Source organism: Schistocerca americana, chromosome 1 (assembly GCF_021461395.2).
Source record: "Schistocerca americana isolate TAMUIC-IGC-003095 chromosome 1, iqSchAmer2.1, whole genome shotgun sequence".
NCBI classification, from domain to species: Eukaryota; Metazoa; Arthropoda; class Insecta; order Orthoptera; family Acrididae; genus Schistocerca; species Schistocerca americana.
This window is the reverse complement of record NC_060119.1, coordinates 123917304-123925549: the sequence shown is the minus strand read 5'-3', so window position 1 is coordinate 123925549 and position 8246 is coordinate 123917304. Positions and strand designations below refer to the sequence as shown.

Sequence of the window (8246 nt, the reverse complement as noted above, 5' to 3'; positions counted from 1 at the left end):
CCAGTGTGGGATCCGTACCAGATAGGGTTGATAGAAGAGATAGAGGAGATCCAACGGAGAGCAGCGCGCTTCGTTAAAGGATCATTGAGTAATCGCGAAAGCGTTACGGAGGTGATAGATAAACTCCAGTGGAAGACTCTGCAGGAGAGACGCTCAGTAGCTCGGTACGGGCTTTTGTTGAAGTTTCGAGAACATACCTTCACCGAGGAGTCAAGCAGTATATTGCTCTCTCCTATGTACATGTCGCGAAGAGACCATGAAGATAAAATCAGAGAGATTAGAGCCCACGCGGAGGCATACCTACAATCTTTCTTTCCACGAACAGTACGAGACTGGAATAGAAGGGAGAACCGATACAGACACTCAAAGTACCCTCCGCCACAAACCGTCAGGTGGCTTACGGAGTATGGATGAAGATGCAGATGTAGATATTCCTTTCCTCTCCAATTCTGCGAAGAACCTCCTCATTGCTTACCTTATCAGCCCACCTAATTTTTAACATTATTCTGTAGCATCACATCTCAAATGCTTCTACTCTCTTCCGTTCCGGTTTTCCCACAGTCCATGATTCACTACCATACAATGCTGGGCTTCTAATGCACACTCTTAAAAATTTTTTCCTCAAATTAATGCCTGTGTTTGATACTAGCAGAATGTCATTGTCCAGGAATGACATTTTTTCCTGTCCTAGTCCGCTTTTTATGCTCTCCTTGCAAGATATCCGACCCCAAATGTCCACAGAATGCAGTTATCTTCGCAGTGTTCTCTGTAAAGTGAGTGATATGAACATACATTCAGTAACAGCAATAATTCCTGATGAGTCAGGAATCGATTATCATTCATACAGCGTCACATTCATCTCTGGTACCTGTCGGGTGTGATCTCTTTTACGACTGAGCTGTGCCGCCCAGTTCGATTCACCTTCGCGAGTATATTCTCTTCGCCTCATACATGATGTCCCGAGTTTTACGGACAGGTTCCTTACACCAAACCAAGAAAAAAGACTAGTAAACATTGGTTCTAAAATGCGTACCTTAAGAGCTGTGAGCACTTGTTTAGTAGAAAATATGTGTTTCACACTGGCATAGATGAATAGTTGCTCATATCTCTTAAGCATGCATTTTAGACCCCCATGCCCCTGGACATGTTTTCCGTATCCAGAATGAGATTTTCACTCTGCAGCGGAGTGTACGCTGATATGAAACTTCCTGGCAGATTAAAACTGTGTGCCCGACCGAGACTCGAACTCGGGACCTTTGCCTTTCGAGGGCAAGTGCTCTACCAACTGAGCTACCGAAGCACGACTCACGCCCGGTACTCACAGCTTTACTTCTGCCAGTACCTCGTCTCCTACCTTCCAAACTTTACAGAAGCTCTCCTGCGAACCTTGCAGAACTAGCACTCCTGAAAGAAAGGATATTGCGGAGACATGGCTTAGCCACAGCCTGGGGGATGTTTCCAGAATGCGATTTTCACTCTGCAGCGGAGTGTGCGCTGATATGAAACTTCCTGGCAGATTAAAACTGTGTGCCCGACCGAGACTCGAACTCGGGACCTTTGCCTTTCGCGGGCAAGTGCTCTGCCAACTGAGCTACCGAAGCACGACTCACGCCCGGTACTCACAGCTTTACTTCTGCCAGTACCTCGTCTCCTACCTTCCAAACTTTACAGAAGCTCTCCTGCGAACCTTGCAGAACTAGCACTCCTGAAAGAAAGGATATTGCGGAGAGGCAAAGGTCCCGAGTTCGAGTCTCGGTCGGGCACACAGTTTTAATCTGCCAGGAAGTTTCATGTTTTCCGTAGTTTGATCCATACCACCATACTGCCTTCTCCCAGAATATGGAAAGCAAAGTGAAATAAAAGAGAACTGTTTCGTAGATAGAAGGCGATCAAGTACTCATACGTAGCTCTTAAGGCAGGCATTTGGTGCCCGTGTTTTCTAGATTTTTTTTTCCTTTGGGGCACCCTGTATATCAACTCTGGTTGCGATGAGATGTTAGGATGGAGGTAAAAGAGTGGATGCTCGATAAGTCTCGTTCGGTGATTGGCTGCCAGATAAACAAGGTGAGATTGCGTTCGTCCAGACGGCGTGAGCTCGGCCGTGTTCCTAGTGGTAGTTGTGGACTCGCTACTTACTTGAGTGGCGAAAGGACGGAGCACGTCTTTAGCGCCGTGGTGTTCTGAAGTGTTTCGCGGCGAGCGGGTCCGCTGGCCGGGGGCACAGAGGACGGAAACTTCTACTGGACGTCTCGAGAGGAGCCAAGGCTAATATGATAGGGCAATGGGAGGGTGACTTCTCACCTGGCTCGTGTTCATCCTGTGGGTCCATCCAGATTTGTTCATTTGTTGCAGAGACACTCTTTGTTTAATGGTGAACTCTGACAAATTTCCTTATGACATTTTTTTTTTTTTTTTTTTTTTTTTTGTAGGGTTTAAGGGCGCTCAACTGCTGAGGTCATTAGCTCCCCTTAGGAAATTGTTATTCTTATGGGGAGACTTACCAGCCTTATTGCACTATAGTTGTTTGACACCGTGAGGTTTCAGCAAAGAACGAAAAATGAGTGAATCCGGGATCGAGTTGAGTGTAGTTATCCAAGGTATGATAAAATTCGTTCTCAAACTTGTGAATTAATTAAAGAGTGCTGAGCACAAGCGTCTTTGGTGACAGGTTATCACATTAGTTAAATATTTATGTAACTGTATAAGATGCTGGTCGGAGTCGTTGATATGTTGAAAAGATTATTTTCAGACGGTTTCTTACTCAGCATCAGAGTTGCTAAAGACCAAGTAGTTAACATCTGAACGAGTTCATTTGTTCTGAGTCTGTAATTTTGTTCCTGTCGGGTGTTAAGGTAGCTTAGGAATTGTGCGTGTAAATAGTAGAGCTTGTACTGACCGCTGACGAGCGTTATGTACCTCACGGCTTAGTGATGCCTTATAACCGCTACTTGTAATTATCCAACACGTGATGGCAGTAGCTAGGCTTACTGGTTCTGGGCATGATGTCTGTTACTACTGTAAATCTGGAGACAACGTGCAACCTTCCTAATAGGCAAAATTTAATTCTTTAAATAGCTCAGAATGTAATTTATTAAATAGAACCCTGTTTAAAGTTTCAAGAACTTGTTAACTCTGTTAATGTCTTGCAATTTTACTTCTGTGACTAGAGAACTCAGTAATTTTCTAGATTTTAAAGTTACTTGAGCGTTTCAAGGAGTAAATAATAAGTTGCGATTGAGTTTTCTTCTGAAATGTTTGTTTGTTTAAGTCCATTCTGGACTTGATCAGTTAAAGGCGTAATTAAGATCCTGTTAATTCTCTGCGAAATTTTGTCTCCAATACACGTGATTTAAAGTATTAAGTGTGTATTAACTAGCCCTGCACCTCATCACTCCACCGCCTAGCACCTTGCTTTGGCGTATGCCCTGGATCAATGCTGCATGAAAGTTCCATGCTCTTTCTATTGTCATAGAAACTTCATGAAACGTCTCTTTGTGGAGAAAGCAATATATTTCATGACCATTCTTGGAGACGTCCATTCGATGTAATATGAGGGGCTTTCTTTTATCGGCCAATTTTGGTTCAAAAACTGCTGCATTTGTTGTATAGCTTAGTGGAAATTCCCGTCTCACCTATAGTTTCATGAAGTTCTTATTGGTGGCGGCATTATACGCGGCCTTCAAAATGGTGTCTGTAACGGAGGTTCGTTCCAAACACACAGCTGTCATTGAGTTTCTTTTTGCGGAAAACCAGAGCATCGCATATACTCATAGGCGCTTGCAGAATGTCTACGGAGATCTGGCAGTGAACAAAAGCACGGCGAGTTTTGGGCGAGGCGTCTCTCATCATCGTAACAAGGTAGAACAAACCTGTCCAATCTCCAGCGTGCTGGTCAGCCTCACACAGCTGTGACTCCTACAATGTTGGGACGTCTGGACACTCTCATCACCGCAATAAAATGCCTCGCTACTCGACTAGACGTCTATGTTGATAGTACTGACACTCGTCCCTCAGTTGGGATGCTCAGTGTTGTGTGCCCGCTGGGTACCCCGCTGCCAACATCATAAAGAGCAACGAAGGACCATCTTTACAGAATTTCTTGCGCGGTACAAAGCTGATCGTGTCAGTTTTTTGTCGAACATCATCACAGCCAATGAAACATGGCTTGACCCGAAAACAAAACGGCAATCCATGCATTGGCATCACACCACCTCTCCTCCGAAGAATAAGTTCAAAGCCACAACCTCACCTGGTAGCTGGTAAAGTCATGGTGTTAGCCTTCTGGGCCTCTGAAAGGATTATTATGCTTGATCTCCTCCACCAACCACCAACTACGATGTGTATTGTGGTACCCTGACGAAACTGAAGAAACGACGTCAGCGTGTTCGTCGCTACAAAAATGCAAACGAACTTCTGGGTGAGAATACAAGACTTCACACAAATCTGCGCACCAAACAGGAGATTACAAAACTTCATTAGACAGTTCTTCTTCAACCGGCCTGTAGCTCGAGTCCCAAACCCTCTAACTTCCATCTCTCTGCACCAATGACGGATGCTCTCGAGGGAGAAGCAGTACTTGGATGGTGGGGTAGGCTATTGATGCAGCAAAACGTTGGCTCCAAGGTCGACCAGTAGTGTGATACCGGCCCTGCCAATAAAGTGGCGTAAACCCGTCACACTGAGCGGAGATTATGTTGAAAAATAGACTTCTTTTAGGCAAAACGAATAGGAAATAATGTGGTGCATTGGGGTCTTGAATAAAACCAACCTGCTTTCAGAAAAAAAATGCCTTCCATTCCTTACTGAACGGGCCTCGTAGGGAACTTTTTGATAATGCACAGTACCTCCTTTCTGGCGTCTGACAGTGGAGGTGACACTCTAGAGTCGACTAAGCGAATCCTTGGCGATTGATGTACCCTTAAATTCTCCTCCATCTACTCTAACAATATTCAGTATTTCGGACGAATATCTACCTCCTCTGTGGATAACTAAGATTTCTTTTTCATCTGTAACTGTCAGTGTGGCGTCGCGGTTTCCTACAATCAATTTTGTGACAGTTATACATAGGCACACTATTGCGAGTAGATATTAGAGATTGCTACTGCCTGCAGTGACAAAATACTCCCCATTGTCTAGGACAAGTCTCATTGAGTAGCAATTAGTAGGTTCTGTGTCACGGTTTGATCACATGATCACAGCCATTGCTTAGTGGATGAGAAGCATCAGTTATGGTGGTGGAAGACTCGCCGTATAAAGCTGCTTACGGTCTCACTAAAAAGGGTGGAGAATCAGCTAGCAATACAATGGATTGTGTTACCCTTCTCGTGGAACAGTTCCCCTCGATGCGGAAGAATCAGAAATTATGAACATCAATAAAATTCGGAAGGATACGAAAATCGTTAAAAGCACATAATGTGTATCCACTGGAAATGTAGCTTGTAACTGAAGAGTGTCATGATGATCAGTGTTGCTTTGTGTGTGAATTCCTTAGCGACCAAACTGCTGAGGGCCTCGGTCCCTAGACTTAAACTGACTAGAACTGCTAAGAACAACGCACACACCCATGCCCGAGGGTGGACTCGAACCTCCGGCGGGAGGCGCCGCGCAATCCGTGACATGGCGCCTTAAACCGCGCGGTCACTCCGCGCTGCCATGATGATCTCTCGATTATCAAAGGATTTCAGATTAGGCGCATTTTCGAATATCCTGGGGGAAATTCCCACGGGGGAGGTGATATGAAAGACTGAACGACCAAGCCGGACCGCAGAATGTCTGAAGTCGACTGTCGCAAAACAAATAAATAAATAAAACGTGTAGTTGATTCTAATGGGTGCACGTAGTGCGGCGTCATGTTTGTGTTGAACTATGACAAGCGAAAGGAGAGGGCGACACCCGGTGCTATAGCAGAAAGCGGCCGCTGAGCATGATGTCGCCATCCTGCAGACAGATCACCATGAACAGTGTCACATGCACTCACTGTATGAGACACTGCAGAAAGGGTGTGGAGCTTAATCCAAGGTTTTCGCAGAAACTATGGTGACCAGGAACTTAAGTGACTTCCCTTCCCCCTCTTCACCATATAGGCAAAGGAGAAGGAGCCAACAGCTTGGGGTGCACCCAGGCAGCTACCCATCCTCCAAGTACTGCTCACACCAAACGTTGCTTACCTTCGATGATCTGATGAGCACTGCTACATTTAACGAGACAAGGCTGTTTCTTCTGACTGTGGAAAGGAAGCTAGAAAACTCGAAAAATAAACGTATTAGGGGGTCAATGAAGTGAAATGGAAAGAATTCGAAACACGAACAATATCCAACATGGGTAACTTAGTAATAGATGTTCCTCGGTGTGTAGCTGTCACTGCCAAATGTACACTCCTGGAAACTGAAATAAGAACACCGTGAATTCATTGTCCCAGGAAGGGGAAACTTTATTGACACATTCCTGGGGTCAGATACATCACATGATCACACTGACAGAACCACAGGCACATAGACACAGGCAACAGAGCATGCACAATGTCGGCACTAGTACAGTGTATATCCACCTTTCGCAGCAATGCAGGCTGCTGTTCTCCCATGGAGACGATCGTAGAGATGCTGGATGTAGTCCTGTGGAACGGCTTGCCATGCCATTTCCACCTGGCGCCTCAGTTGGACCAGCGTTCGTGCTGGACGTGCAGACGACGCCTCATCCAGTCCCAAACATGCTCAATGGGGGACAGATCCGGAGATCTTGCTGGCCAGGGTAGTTGACTTACACCTTCTAGAGCACGTTGGGTGGCACGGGATACATGCCGACGTGCATTGTCCTGTTGGAACAGCAAGTTCCCTTGCCGGTCTAGGAATGGTAGAACGATGGGTTCGATGACGGTTTGGATGTACCGTGCACTATTCAGTGTCCCCTCGACGATCACCAGTGGTGTACGGCCAGTGTAGGAGATCGCTCCCCACACCATGAGGCCGGGTGTTGGCCCTGTGTGCCTCGGTCGTATGCAGTCCTGATTGTGGCGCTCACCTGCACGGCGCCAAACACGCATACGACCATCATTGGCACCAAGGCAGAAGCGACTCTCATCGCTGAAGACGACACGTCTCCATTCGTCCCTCCATTCACGCCTGTCGCGACACCACTGGAGGCGGGCTGCACGATGTTGGGGCGTGAGCGGAAGACGGCCTAACGGTGTGCGGGACCGTAGCCCAGCTTCATGGAGACGGTTGCGAATGGTCCTCGCCGATACCCCACGAGCAACAGTGTCCCTAATTTGCTGGGAAGTGGCGGTGCGGTCCCCTACGGCACTGCGTAGGATCCTACGGTCTTTGCGTGCATCCGTGCGTCGCTGCGGTCCGGTCCCAGGTCGACGGGCACGTGCACCTTCCGCCGACCACTGGCGACAACATCGATGTACTGTGGAGACCTCACGCCCCACGTGTTGAGCAATTCGGCGGTTCGTCCACCCGGCCTCCCGCATGCCCACTATACGCCCTCGCTCAAAGTCCGTCAACTGCACATACGGTTCACGTCCACGCTGTCGCGGCATGCTACCAGTGTTAAAGACTGCGATGGAGCTCCGTATGCCACGGCAAACTGGCTGACACTGACGGCGGCGATGCACAAATGCTGCGCAGCTAGCGCCATTCGACGGCCAACACCGTGGTTCCTGGTGTGTCCGCTGTGCCGTGCGTGTGATCATTGCTTGTACAGCCCTCTCGCAGTGTCCGGAGCAAGTATGGTGGGTCTGACACACCGGTGTCAATGTGTTCTTTTTTCCATTTTCGGGAGTGTAGATGTTGGCGTGCAGTGGAGGAATGTTGGACGTGGATGGAATCTATCAGGATGCGTCGTATTAAAACTCGGCCATGATCTAAAATCTTTTATTATTCCCAGCTAAAGTGACGCATTCCTCTCTGCCTGCGTCATAGGGTCCCTCGATGCCAAGGATGACACTTCACTGTCTGCAAAACAGCTTGGCGTGGAAGGGCTACCTCAGCGAGGCGTGCTGGCCGTGTACAGCTGCAGAGTTTTGATGACGTCAGGATGCACCGGCAGCCGTCTCAGCAGCTCTCGTGTCCATTGCCTCAGCACCACTCGTGGGGAGCTGCAGGGTGGCCCGCTGTGTGCTTCTTCACTGTCGTGGTTAAGATCACGGACGACAACAAGCACCTGCGACCTGGCAGCCAAATCTGCTGCACTCGCCTCAGGATGCTTTTGGCGAGCGTTGGGAGCCAACAAGACTGCCCATGGTA

General features: G+C 47.8%; 1 non-coding gene across 1 annotated transcript; it reads right to left on the bottom strand.

The window, feature by feature from the left end:
• Positions 1-1226: 1226 nt before the first annotated feature.
• Trnas-cga lies at positions 1227-1301 on the bottom strand. Its single transcript has one exon. It is a non-coding gene; the product is annotated as a tRNA-Ser (tRNA).
• Between the last annotated feature and the right edge of the window lie 6945 nt (positions 1302-8246).